This window comes from Podarcis erhardii (genome assembly GCF_964252035.2).
Source record: "Podarcis erhardii genome assembly, chromosome: 6".
In the NCBI taxonomy this organism is placed as follows: Eukaryota; Metazoa; Chordata; class Lepidosauria; order Squamata; family Lacertidae; genus Podarcis; species Podarcis erhardii.
Window position 1 is genome coordinate 68,189,129 of NC_138510.1, and position 13,588 is coordinate 68,202,716.

At 40.2% G+C, this 13,588-nt stretch overlaps 1 long non-coding RNA gene across 1 annotated transcript; it reads left to right on the forward strand.

The window, feature by feature from the left end:
* The first annotated feature begins 4,473 nt into the window (after positions 1-4,473).
* Positions 4,474-5,425, forward strand: LOC309345354. Its single transcript, XR_014158205.1, has 2 exons — positions 4,474-4,582; positions 5,304-5,425. It is a non-coding gene; the product is annotated as an uncharacterized lncRNA (long non-coding RNA).
* The last annotated feature ends 8,163 nt before the right edge of the window (positions 5,426-13,588 follow it).

Here is a 13,588-nt window from a genome sequence, read left to right on the forward strand (position 1 = left end):
GTCTCTGCTCCTGAGCCCCTGACAATCGCTGACACTGGGGATGTTCCACGACAGTTTTTCTAAAGGACTCTGAGCTTCTTGCTAAGTTCATGATTAACTAACTGATTGTTGTTCCCTGGTAACGATCATGTGAGAGTTGTGAACTTCCATCATGTGACAGGTTTTGGGTTGCAATCTCCATTTTGAAATGCGGTCTTTGCCTTCCAAACTTAATGGAGTTTGAAGATTCAAATGGAGTTTCTCTCTGAACGCTACAGGGAGAACAATGCAAGTAAATGGCCCTCCTGAAGGGAGAGCTAACAGCCTGGAGGCTGGAAAATACGCTGGAGAGAGAGGGAGGGAGAGAGAGAAACCTTTGCTTATAGGTCCATTCGGATTATTTCATATTTTGTAAGATGCTAAGCCTGTGCTAGATAGCACAAAATATAGTATGGATATTTTTGATGCTTTAATTCTGTTTTGAAGAAAGTCCTGCCAGTAAAGTTTGAATAATATTTCTACGGGCCTGGACACTGTCTCATTTCCAAAGGAGTCCATTCTTATGCTTCCAGTCACTTCAAACTGGGCAATATTTAATATCTGCAACAGCACCTTCCATTTCCCCTCACGTGACAAAACGGGACAGGCCACCTCTTCTCCAGGCCCACACAGTGCATCTGTACTCATCAGTAACACCATGCCAATTCAACCACTTCTGCATATATCAGGGAAAGAGACAGTCTAATTAATATGGTGATGCCAAGAAGTACAGGCACATGGGCCCGGAACTTCATTGAATGTCACCACCAGATGGCCCCTGGGTTTCCACCACCATATAGGTGAGTCATATCAGCTGCAGTGCCAATGACAGCCAGGTGGCAGTAGCAGCTAGATCCAGCCCAATTATGTTCTGTGTTAGCACAATACCTATGCAGAGATATCTAATGGTACATTAGCTGAGGACCTGTGGCTTAGAAGAAAATGCTCCTCTAAGGCAGCAATATCAGACGGAATTGTTCCTATCCTTCAGTTATTTGCAGTGGCTAATTCTTCCCCAGTTTAATGTTATTTATTCTTTTGAAAACACCATGTACAGGGGTCAGCAAAATTTTCAGCAGGGGGCCACTGTCCCTCAGACCTTGTGGGGGACCAGACTATAATTTTTTTGGGGGGTGAACGAATTTCTATGCCCCACAAATAACCCAGAGATGCACTTTAAATAAAAGGACACATTCTACTCACGCTGATTCTCGGACTGTCTGCGGTCCAGAATGAGAAGGCGATTGGGCTGGATCTGGCCCCCGGGCCTTACTTTGCCTACCCATAATGTACATTAATGCCAGGAGAATGACAGCAGCAAAGAGCTAACAGAATTGGGTCAGTTTCATTACTATTTTTTTAATTTTTCAGTTCAATGCTGTTCAAATAATAACCATTAAAAAAGTGGTTTGGTAATGTTCTGAGCAGCTTTGAACTAGTTCTGAATTGATTCAAATCCAGTTCAGACAAGTTCAATTCAGTTGGATGCAAAACATTTACATATGAACTTTTATAATGTCTGTTGCAAAACTTTAATAGTGGCAACTTTTATAAAATGAATACTAGGCAAATACTATATAACTTGATGAAATTCCATATTTTTCAACACTGGATTTGCATGCCGTGATGTCATATCATGCAGAAGCCTGCCAATCATATTTGACAACTGAGTGGACAGAATGATTTTCAAATATTTTCCAAATATTCTCGCTACAGCATCTAGCATAGAGGAACAGTAAAATACAATTTATATTAGCTCATTTTAGGTATTTCTATTTTTTGACAACCCAAGCAGCAAGGAACAGTGAGTTTAAATGACAGATATATAAATCAGTGGTGCTACCCATGTGTAGAGTACTTTGTATATATACATTTTTGGGTCCCCACAGTTCAGGTCAGCTCTCTGGTATATAGGCATTATTGCTCCAAAATGGTAAAACAGATTTTTTTAGGAAGGACAGAACAATAAGGGGGAAATAATAATAATAATAATAATAATAATAATAATAATAATAATAATAATAATAATAATTTTATTTATATCCCACCCTCCCCAACCGAAGCTGGGCTCAGAGCAGCTAACAACAATAAAAGTAAAATATAAACGGCGAGAAAGCATGGACCAGCAAATGAAATGTACTAATATACTTCACTTTTTACTTACATCATTTTTAGATTGGAAGTCTAAGTCATGTCACTACAGTTATCTCCACCTTGACTCCTTAGCAAACTCCTTATGGGTTGTACACAATGCTAGTTCCACTCAGGGTTGCCCCATTGAAGTCAATAGGCATGACTAAATTCAGTTTACTAAGTTCAGTTAGGTGGAATCTACATACATATAAATAACATTCTGAAAATGCTTTCTTTTAAAAGCGTTTTAAAAAACACATTGAATTTTTCATAAGGCTCACCATCGCCAGCTAGTGTCACATTATATATTGCACTTAAAACACACTTAAAAGGTTTTATTTGCATAGCTGAGTCCTTGGTGTACCTAAGAAGGAAATCATCAGGAAATCTGATGGGTGGACTTTGATAATATGGTGGCCTGAGTGTGGACAAAATTCCCCCCTCCTTTCTTATTTTCACAATAATTCCTTTTGGTACAGTTTCTTTTTTATGGATCATCTCAGTAGGTAGCTGTATAAATACAGGGCTATTGTTATTAATATTATTATGCACCCCCTCGGCTTGGGGCTTCATGTGGGGGAACTACCTACACTGCTCTAAATCCAGCACTGCTCCCTTTTACATGCAGAAATGTCTTCAACACATGCCAGGCCCCTTTGGAATTAACCCTTTGGTTCGTGCATAATCCCTTTCAGGTCCTGTGTGATTCTCCTGTTGGTCATCATTGATATCACAGATCCTCACCAATTGGAGCATCCCTCCAGACAGCATTCAAATTTGTAAATGTCATGTCTCTGTTACTCATGGGGGGGGGGAATGAATTCTCTAAGCAAAGTAATAAATTGCTGCTTGACTTCTGTATCTCAGAAACAGAAGTGAGTTCTTCAGGGAAAACCTGAGCTCCATGCAACAACCCATGCATTTCTTGTGCTACAAATCTGATCAGAAAGCTCCTTTGGGGCAATTAATCACCAATGTTTTACAGTGAAACAATATGGTGCAATCTTTTCCATAAACTTGCCTGGGGTAGGTCTTCTGTGTCAGAAGGAATCGGTTCCAGTGAATCCTATTGCTTTCACTTCTACACATCTCTTACAGTGGAATAGTTAACACGAGCATATTTAACAGGACTACAGAGTCCCACGGCACGCGTTAGGATTGCCCCTTGATAACGCAAAAGATTTAAACCACCAACTCAACACTGTTACTCTCTGATTTTGCACATGTAAAAGTTGATGAATTAATCATCTCGACTCTGTTTTGTCATTACACATGGGCTTTGGGGCACAAGCAATTTAGTGGCACTGCCGTATAGTTTAATTAGATGTTGTTCTGCAGAGTTTTGTGTGTTTGAGTTACTTCTGAAATGTTATATGACTGACTAAACAACCTCTTCCCCCTGCACACATGTTGGTGTTAAATATGTTACAAACGTTTATAGAAATCACAGTCTCCTTAAGCCAATAATTCATTCTCTCTCTCTCTCTCTCTCTCTCTCTCTCTCTCTCTCTCTCTCAACAATATTTTTTCTATGTTGCGAACGTGATCCATGCGGGATGTACATTCACAACCCACAGCATTTGCAACCCACACATGTGGGTTGCGATTTGGTGCTTCTGCGCATGCACAAAGCGCAATTTAGCGCTTCTATGGATGTGTGACTACCAAAACCCAGAAGTAACCCGTTCTGCTACTTCCAGGTTTTGGTGGTCCGCAACCTTAAAAAATGCAACCTGTAGTGTCTGTAACCCGAGGTATGACTGTATATATCACCTGCTCAGTGCTATTTTTCTAGAAAAAAAGGTGCCGGAACTCACCAGGAATGCCTTCCTCATTCTCTTAGAATGGCAATGGTGAACACCTGAGAGGTGCTGGAACAGAGTTCTAGTGAGTTCCAGCTAAAACAAAGCCCTGTACCTAGCCCAGGTGAGAGTTACCTATGTATATTACAAATCCCATCACCATTGGACCTCACTAGCTGGGACTAATGGGAGTTGGAGTCTAACAACTTCTGCAGAACCAATGTTTTCCCATCCTTCCTCTAGCGTAATGCTGCTAACTGGCACTTTTTGGCCACCACTACCTCCAAATAAAAATAATGTGTCAAAATTTTTGATGTCTGACCTTCAGTACCTGTTTACTGCTTGCATGGAAGCATACTGGATTCTTTCCCTTTATTCCCTGCCTTCTGCTATAATTGCTTTCCCTTGTTCACAACCTAGTAAATAATATATGTTCACATTAGAGTGTTTGTCCCTTTGGGAGGAACTTCCATTCACCTCATTCTTTCCCCCCCTCCTCCAGACATGCTACTGTGTGTGACACTATGAGATAAAGAGAGTAAACAAGCAGGTTTCAGCTTGAATGATTGCCATTGCTCAAAACCACAATCTATGTGTACTCCTGCTTTACGAAAAACGAGATGATCTCGGTCAGTACCTCTTGGTAATTATAACTGTACTCCTTTACAACCTCTCATATACGAAGCATAAAACACATTGCAGTCGCTGCCTACCTACATTTTACAGATTGCGATCCATGGAGGTCAGGTCCCTGTGTTTACATGGTTGCTTATCCTGAAATAACAACCAGAAATAACAACCTGCTCCTGTTTTTTCAAGATAATGTGTTTCAGCCTTACATCATTTGCTCGTTCAGAAGTGAGTTAAATCTGTAATCCTTGGCAATATTCGTGGCTTTGGAGTCACCTCTCCATTGTCCCAGGGTATATCATTATGTAACTGATAACAGGATTGTTCCCATTGAAGGCTGAAAGGTGCAGCATATGAAGATACAGTGCGACTTGCCATCAGTGCTAGAGAGTCAGCAAGAGTGTGCTGCCAAAATGTTTATTGACTCCCTAGGTGCACATCTTAGAATAGCAGCCTCTGAATGTTGAACAAATTCAAAGTACCATAGAAAAAGTGGCACGTTAGTGGTGTGTGTGTGTGTGTGTGTGTGTGTGTGTGTGTGTAAATGCTGATGATATACAATGTCCAGACTCTTTATATTCAAAAAAACTTTACTCTCATAAACGTATAACTGAGAAGGACATAGCTACACTCTCATGCTTATTCACTTTGTTTGTTATAGAGAGCACAGGTTTCTTCCTATTAACATTTAGGGATCTTCCTTTGACTGCTTTATCCCAGGCAGACCGCCCTCAGCAGAATCTGGTGAAGCCTCTCTCAGCAGCCATTCTCCCTCACACAGAGAAAAACAGAAAACAGTTAAAAACAACAGTTACTTGAATAACAGTCACAATAGAATGGAATGCCTCTCATATGATTCACAGTCAGCCAATCACCTAAGAGAGCTAATGCCAAAGGAAAAACCCCATGCTTAAAATACACAGCAATTCAGCCAAGGCAACATTCCCATTTCAGGAAATCAAACCATTATCCTTAACAGTTAGTGTCTACTGGGTTTGGAGGTTTGGATAAAGTAAACCACACATCAACCTCTGTCGTAGCCACTTTATCAAGTTTCTCATTAGGAAAGTAGTAGTGTTACATTTACAATGTGATCTTCAGCATTGTAGCTTTTCATTGTTGTTATCATGAACTGTCACTATTAACCAAAGTGCTTTCTGGCTTTATTCACAAAACTGCTCTTCTCACAGTTTCTAGTGCCAATTGGAGGTGAATGGGATGTGTAAATAGGCTACAGATGTGATCCAAAGCACAACTATTTGGTTCCAAGGCAGGGAAAGCCAGCATGCATCCATTGTCCCTTACCAGCCCTAAGCAGTCAGTGGAGGATAGATATTTTTTAAGAATATGACTGCTCTAATGATTATATGCAAGTGACTTCAGACTGGACTGCATATGCAAACCAAATAATGTTTTCCCAGGGAAATCACGAGCTGCAATATTCAAAGCAATGCAGCAAAACTAGGACTAGAATAAATGGCATTTCCTTTCTGAAATGTCGCATCCCTGCCCCATTAAAAGAGGCAATAAGCCCAAGGACAAAGGGAGACACGTGATAATCTTACCATGCAGTGTCTACAAAATATTCCCTGTAGTGTGGGATTGTCCAAAGCTACACATGCCACATGCTGAGTGCTGAACAGGAAAACTAGCCACTGCTCACTGAAGTAGTCTGGGGGTTGGAGGGAAGAGAGCAGTGTGCTGACCTGCTAACAAGTCCATATTTGAGAGATCAGTTGCAACTTTTTGAAATTTGATACTCCCAGAAACTACAATAAATCCAGAATGCAGCAGCTAGACTGGCAACTCAGAGTGGCTGCCAAGACCGTATAACACCAATGCGACTTTATCTGCAATTTTTTTTGCAAAATCATTGCAGGAGATCTTGGGGTCCTCACCAGATGCTGATGGCAAAGGTGGTTCCGTTACATTGTCGACCACCAGAAAGAGAATCCTCCTGCTGTTTTCTGCAGATGCAATAGAGACGACGAAGGTGGTCCCCTTTGCCATCGCTGTTGCCACTTGGTAGGCTCGACATTGAGCTCTAACCTGTGTTTGGTCCAATTCAGAATGATGTTTCTTCTAGCCATCTCAGCGAATGTTTCATTGCCTTCAGCTCCAGGGAGAAACAGGGGACTGTCCGGGCTCCATGCAATTGGAGAGGGCACTTTGGAGTCAGACAGTCAATAGCCCTGGTTAACTCTGCATTCCAGCAGGCCACCACGGAATCAGCTTAATGGCCATCAACATGGGATAAAACACTCCTTACCACTCTTTGGAAACCATTTGGATCCATTAAATGGTGGGGGTGGGCCATCCAAATTGACCCCACCTCCCTGCAGAGAGGAAGGGTCACAGAGAAGTCCAGTTGCACCAGGAAATGTTTATATAAATGCAAGTCTGTGGCTAAATCTGATGCTGTAACTTCTATGGAAACAGCTCGTGAATCAATTAATGGTTCATGATAACTATTGATATAATTATAGTTTATCACTGTCTGCAATTCTATATACTGTTTTGTGTGAATTCAGAAAGAAGCATATTTAAAATATTTCTAAAATGAGAACATTTGTTATCAGATTCAAGACTGCATTTATTAGCTGGCATGTTTAAAATCTGATCTTTATTTCAGTTGGATAGGGAACTTTTGAATTATTGACTGACATACAGTGCATATACAGTGGTAGGGTATAATCAATGATAGGAACACTTTGTGGCCTGTTACATATAAAGACAGAAGGTCAGAGTTGTGCGTTAACAGGGACAATTAGAGCTTTCCCGAACATTCAGCCATTTCAAACATGGCTGTGAGTTCAGCAGCAATGACAGCTTTTAGCAATGCATAGCTTTCACAAAGAAACAAGGATTTCTTAATTGAATTAAATGGAGTCAAGGACCCATGTATCTGGCTGAGAAAAGCAGAGCACTTTTTAGAAAAAAAATGTTTTGTACTATGTATGGAACAAGAGCCATTTAATTCTCTTTTGCTCCTGCTCCTGCTCCCTCCCTCCCTCCCTCCCTCCCCCTCTCTCTGTGTATAGATAGATGATGATAGATAGATAGATAGATAGATAGATAGATAGATAGATAGATAGATGATAGATAGATAGATGATAGATAGATAGATAGATAGATAGATAGATAGATAGATAGATGATAGATAGAATCTTACTTTGTTCTACTAATTTCTGTTTTGTGTTATAGAAGGAAATGATTCCTATTAAATAATGTGGAGGTCTTTGTAGAGGTTTTTTTAACAGCAGTTTGCATAGTAAGCTTAAGTAGTGCTTTTATTCTATAAGACCACTGAAGGCAGTTTTTAAAAAGTCATTTGGAAAGATTCAGATTGAATAAAGCTGTCAAATGGCACCATCATGCTATAAGTGCAAACTTGAAATGAGTGTATGCCACACACACACACACCCATCAGGTTTATTGCAAGATCACTTAGAAAACCAGCTTAGGCATTGCCTTTCGTGAAAGCATCATGCTGCACATATATGACAGGTCAAGGTGCTTGAATTATTTTCCTTTAAAATACCAACCAACCAAGTTTCTGATGGAATGTGGCACCTATATTCACCATTTAATCTTCTGCTGAGAGTGTTCTCCATGTAGTATTGCAATCTCCATCCCTACAAAGGTGTGGGACCAGATACTCCCCTCACATTTGACATACGGAGAAGAATCATTCTCAGCAGTGGTGGCCTGACTGTGGAAGGGCTGTGTGGCCTTCTTTCATTGAAACATTTGCACATGAGCCTCAGAAGCAAGGTAATTGTGCCAGCTGAACTGCTTCGTAAGAAAGATTTCTCAGCAAGCTCCTGTTCACAGTAGTGTTCCTTCCCCTTTGTCATTGCATAGTTAAGGTGCTTAGAAGTAAAGCAAAAGATGATTGACATATGTTATATATCTGCTTTCACAAGGGATGAGTCATATATAAGCAGCAGCACAAGACTCATTGCCTTCTGCTATCTAGTTGGCATCATTAGTTTCAACTTATTCAGATTTGGTGAAGCATTGTTACAAAGGCTGCTGAGAATGGACTAATTAGCATTCAGGATGCTAATTGTTTTAGTAGCAAATTATTATATTGTTTCCTTGTTGTCAATGATTCATTCTCAGTCTATTTCCATGTCACACTGTGTGCTGAGGGACTTGTATATGTCACAAATAACTCTACAGCAATGGCTGTCAACAAGGTTAAGAATTAATTATAATATATCACACTGACTGTTCAACAATAAAACAACAAGCTTGGATGGCTTCATTACATGGCTGGGGTTGTTGACAACACTGAAACACAAATGGGGTTCACAGGCTAGATAAGAAAGGGAAGGAAAGCCCTTCCATGCAGTCTTTATGATATGTCCCAGGAACTAGAAGAATCCAATTCTGTCATGACCCAATTTGTCACAACTCTGACAGTTTCTCTCATGGTGATATGGTGGCTAGCAAACCTGCCCCAGAGATCCCATAGAGTCCCAAGCAAAGTCAGATGGAAACTCCCCACAGGCCTCACTGAGTAGGATCTGCTTCTAGACTCTGAAACCAGGGAAACAGTCTGGACATTTTGAGTGGGGAGTCAATCACATGAGTCACCCGGTGCTCTTTAGTGGAAAGGGCAAACTTGAGGCCATTCAATGGTAGCCATTCCACACAGCTCCAAGCAGGCATGATATGCCTATCAATTCTTTGGAACTTTACTTAAGAGACAGAGTAGTAGAAGTTGTTGGACTTGCTTTGAAATATAAGCTCTGTGGTAAAAACACATGATTTGCATGCAGAAGAACCAGGATGGACTCCTCTCTGAAACCCTGGAGAATTGCCTGCTGGTGTATAAAATAGTAGGTGTGCTAATGGACCTCTTCAGGCATTCTTCCTGCGTAAGTAAACATGCAGTTTGGATAACAGGGATGAGCATTCTAGCTCTGCTCCTATTGCCATTCCTGTCACCCTTTGCTAGTTATGAATTGGGGAACCCACTCCCCTGTCCTCATGGAGACTCCCCACTCTAAAATAACCCGGCTTGTCCAAGTTGCTACGGTTCACATATTTCTGTGCCCATCATGAAATATTTCAGCTTTCCATTTATGTTCACCCATAGTGGTGGAGCTAGGAATAACAATAGAGTTGTTTATAATGGAGCCCATGCTTCACCTGCTCAAGCCTAAATGAATGGTATCTCTACTAAATCATTGTCTCAATGATACATTTATTTAGAGGGACTTACTGGATGCTGAGTGCTTTAACCATACTGAGCTATTAAAGCAATGTTCCAGAAGAAAAAAGATGAATCTAAAACCATATCAGATGCAAAATAGGACAAAATTAGTAAGCTATACTAGAGTTGCTGAGCCTACAGTGCCTTTTGAGCCAATATAGTTCTTAACAATGTGGCTCTCTCCATTTTATTGCCATTTTTCATGGTAATTAATGTTTAAAATTTCAGCAGAAGAGAGCAGCTAGGAATCAATTGAGATGTCTTATCTTAATTGTTCTGCAATCAATATTTGGATTCTTGTTATCCGGACAGCTTTTTGGTGACCTACAAAGGAAATATAATTGTATAAAATCAGTGGGAGGTTTTCCTTCTGCGAAAAATACTTGAGGATTATTCACATATTAAGGGAGATGATATACTTGCCCAGAGCTTCATTTAGACGCTTTGAGATGTGTGTGTGATGAAGAAGATTGCACCCCCTGCAAACACCATTTGATTTGTTGGAACCTGTGCCATGTTGGTCTGTTATTTATTGTAAATGGTGTGTGCTTTTTCTCAATAATTTTTTTGTCTTGAACGTGGTAAAAGGTAAAGGGACCCCTTACCATTAGGTCCAGTAGTGGCCAACTCTGGGGTTGCGGTGCTCATCTCGCTTTATTGGCCGAGGGAGCCAGCATACAGCTTCCGGGTCATGTGGCCAGCATGACTAAGCCGCTTCTGGCGAACCAGAGCAGCGCATGGAAATGCCGTTTACCTTCCTACCGGAGCGGTACCTATTTATCTACTTGCACTTTGACGTGCTTTCAAACTGCTAGGTTGGCAGGAGCAGGGACTGAGCAATGGGAGCTCACCCCGTCACAGGGATTCGAACCGCCAACCTTCTGATCAGCAAGCCCTAGGCTCTGTGGTTTAACCCACGTGGTAGAGAAGTCTAATTCTTCAGTGATTTACATCCAAAAAAAGGTGACATTGGCAAGCAAATTTTAAAGGATACTTGAAGTGGATAAGCCGTATCATTTAGACCAGGGGAGTTAGGCTGTTTCCCTCATACCCAACTGAAGACACATGGAAATAAACAGAATCTAAAGGACCACAACTTTACTAGTTTTAAAGGTTTATCTAAAATGGGAATAAATGCTAAGTGTGCTCACCAGTTGTGGGTAAAGGCCAAATAAGACTTTTCCCTTTCTAAACAAACATTGAAATGCTTTCCAGCCAGTTGATAAAATGGTAAAACCTCAGCGGGCTGGAAAGAGATGAACTATTGCTAACTACAAATGGAAATGTTGAGCACGAAGATTACTATGTTTCCCTTCAAAAGGAAATCATTTCAATTGTTGTTCATATGTTGTTCAGTAGGAACATGGAAATAAATTACTTGTTTGCCTATCACTTCTGCAAGTAGGTGTATAATCCATTTTTTTAAAATCCAGGCTACACATAACTGTGCTTTTAATTGGTTTATTGGAAATATCTCCAAGGTTATTCAGAAGCATGGGCTGGAGTCATATTGTTGTGCCGAAAACTTCAAAAGGGGCCCTGGGTATTTGAAATTGCTCTCAGAAACACTTTGTTTTTAGCAAAGTATCTATAATTTGTCAGGAAGAAACTGAGTTTCTCATAGTATATTCAAAAGACTGCAGTACATTCAAAGTACTGAATTATTGATGCAGTAATACAACACTTGCATTATGCTATTTTTTTGAATAAAAATTTCCATTCTGATCCAATATTATTATTTTTGAATGCATTTTAAGAGAGTTATTGTCAAAACAGTGTGTAATTGATAATGTCAATGTATTCCCTTTTTCATCCTCCACAGCAACTCTTCTCAGAATTCAGAAATGAGTTTATATATTGTGAACTTCAAAAGAAAAGAAAAATCAGTTTTCAAAAGGGTCATATTTCCAAATCCCTTCCCTTGTGGTTCTCATTAAAAGGTCAGCAGTATTTGCTAGCTTTTAGTGTTCTATGATAATGCCATTTTTCTGATATGCAGAAAAGCAGTAGCCAAATAGTTGTTACACTGCCATCAGAGTATAGAAATATTTCTTTTTTGAAGCAAGTCAGTTAATGTAATTAGTACACTTTGAGGGTTTTTTTTTTTTTAAAAAAAAGAATAAATCATGGAATAGGTCTATGCATATCAGAAATATAATGGATATCTCCCAAAAGTACATGTATAGCCAATTTTGGAAACTACATTACACTAGATATACTTTGATCTAGGGCAGCAAGGCAATTCTTACACTTCTAGCCTAAAGTACTATACACAGCTACTGGGAAAGTAGACATGTTGGACAATTCCAATGTGGAAGCCTCCTGTTATAGCATTTCACCAGCCCCCAAATCTACCCAAACTACTTGTAAGAGTTGTGCCTAAACCATCTCTCAGCAATCCTAGATTAATTCCAAATGCAGACCCTCCAAGTGTCCCTATTTTCCAGGGATGTCCCTGATTTAGAGAAGCTGTCCCAGTTTCTGACTGATACCAGAATGTCCCGCTTTTCCTTAGGACTTCCCTATTTTCATTGGAGAAATATGGGAGGGTATGGAGTTTACCAACCCTGGAGCCATCTGAAGGCAATCCTGTATAAGGAAGTTTTCTAATGTTTAATGTTTTATTATGTTTTTATATATGTTGGAAGCCATCTAAAGCAGCTAGTGAAACCCAGTCAGATGGGTGGGATATTATTGTTGTTGTTGTTGTTGTTGTTGTTGTTGTTGTTGTTGTTGTTATGGAATAGGATGTCCCTATTTTCATCGGGGAAATGTTGGAGAATATGGTAGATATTATTCAAGTGATTGAATCCCTGTTGTTTAAGATAGATAGATTTAAAGAGTCCTTTATTTTAAAAAATGCTCACCCCCCGCATATTTTCTCTTGAGAGGTCTAAGACAGGCATGGCCAAACTTGGCCCTCCAGCTGTTTTGGGACTACAACTCCCATCATCCCTAGCTAACAGGACCAGTGGTCAGGGATGATGGGAATTGTATTCCCAAAACAGATGGAGGGCCATGCCTGGTCTAAGAGAATGAATGTAACTTTTCTTAAAATGTAGGTGGAAGAGGATTTCTTTAACTAGTTCTAGCTTTAAGGTTCCTACTTGGGACTACGCTTAAAGACAAGCTAGAAGCTGAAGCTACTGCAGCACATGGTCACCAGAGTTTTGAGTGGAACATTCATTTGCACACTGTTTCTGCAAGATCTGCAGGACAAAGCCCTAAATCTCTGGGTTCCAACTAACTGAAGGACTGTCCCTTCTTAAGTTCTTTAGGAAAGGCCCTTTACATGGTTCCAGCAATGGGTGTAACCCATTGTGCAGTGACATGGGAGAAATGTCTTCTTTATGGTGATATGACACTTGTGAAACTTGCTTCCCCTGGAAGTGTGGTTGTCGGCTCAAGATGTTTCATTTCACCCAGGGTTTTTGATATTCAAACTCTATTTGTTTCTTGTCTATTATTTGATTGTTGTTGTTTAGTTGTTTAGTCGTGTCCGACTCTTCGTGACCCCATGGACCAGAGCACGCCAGGCACTCCTGTCTTCCACTGACTCCCGCAGTTTGGTCAGACTCATGTTGGTAGCTTCGAGAACACTGTCCTTTTTTTAAAAAAAAATTTATTGGGTTTTTACATTTTATAAAGACACACACACACAAAAAGACAAAGACAACACATATACAATTTCATACCCTTACTTTCTTTACCCTCTTTCCCTGACTTCCCCCCACCCCCTCTTCATACATCCCAATTCCAATAATTAGTTCAGCAAGTTCTT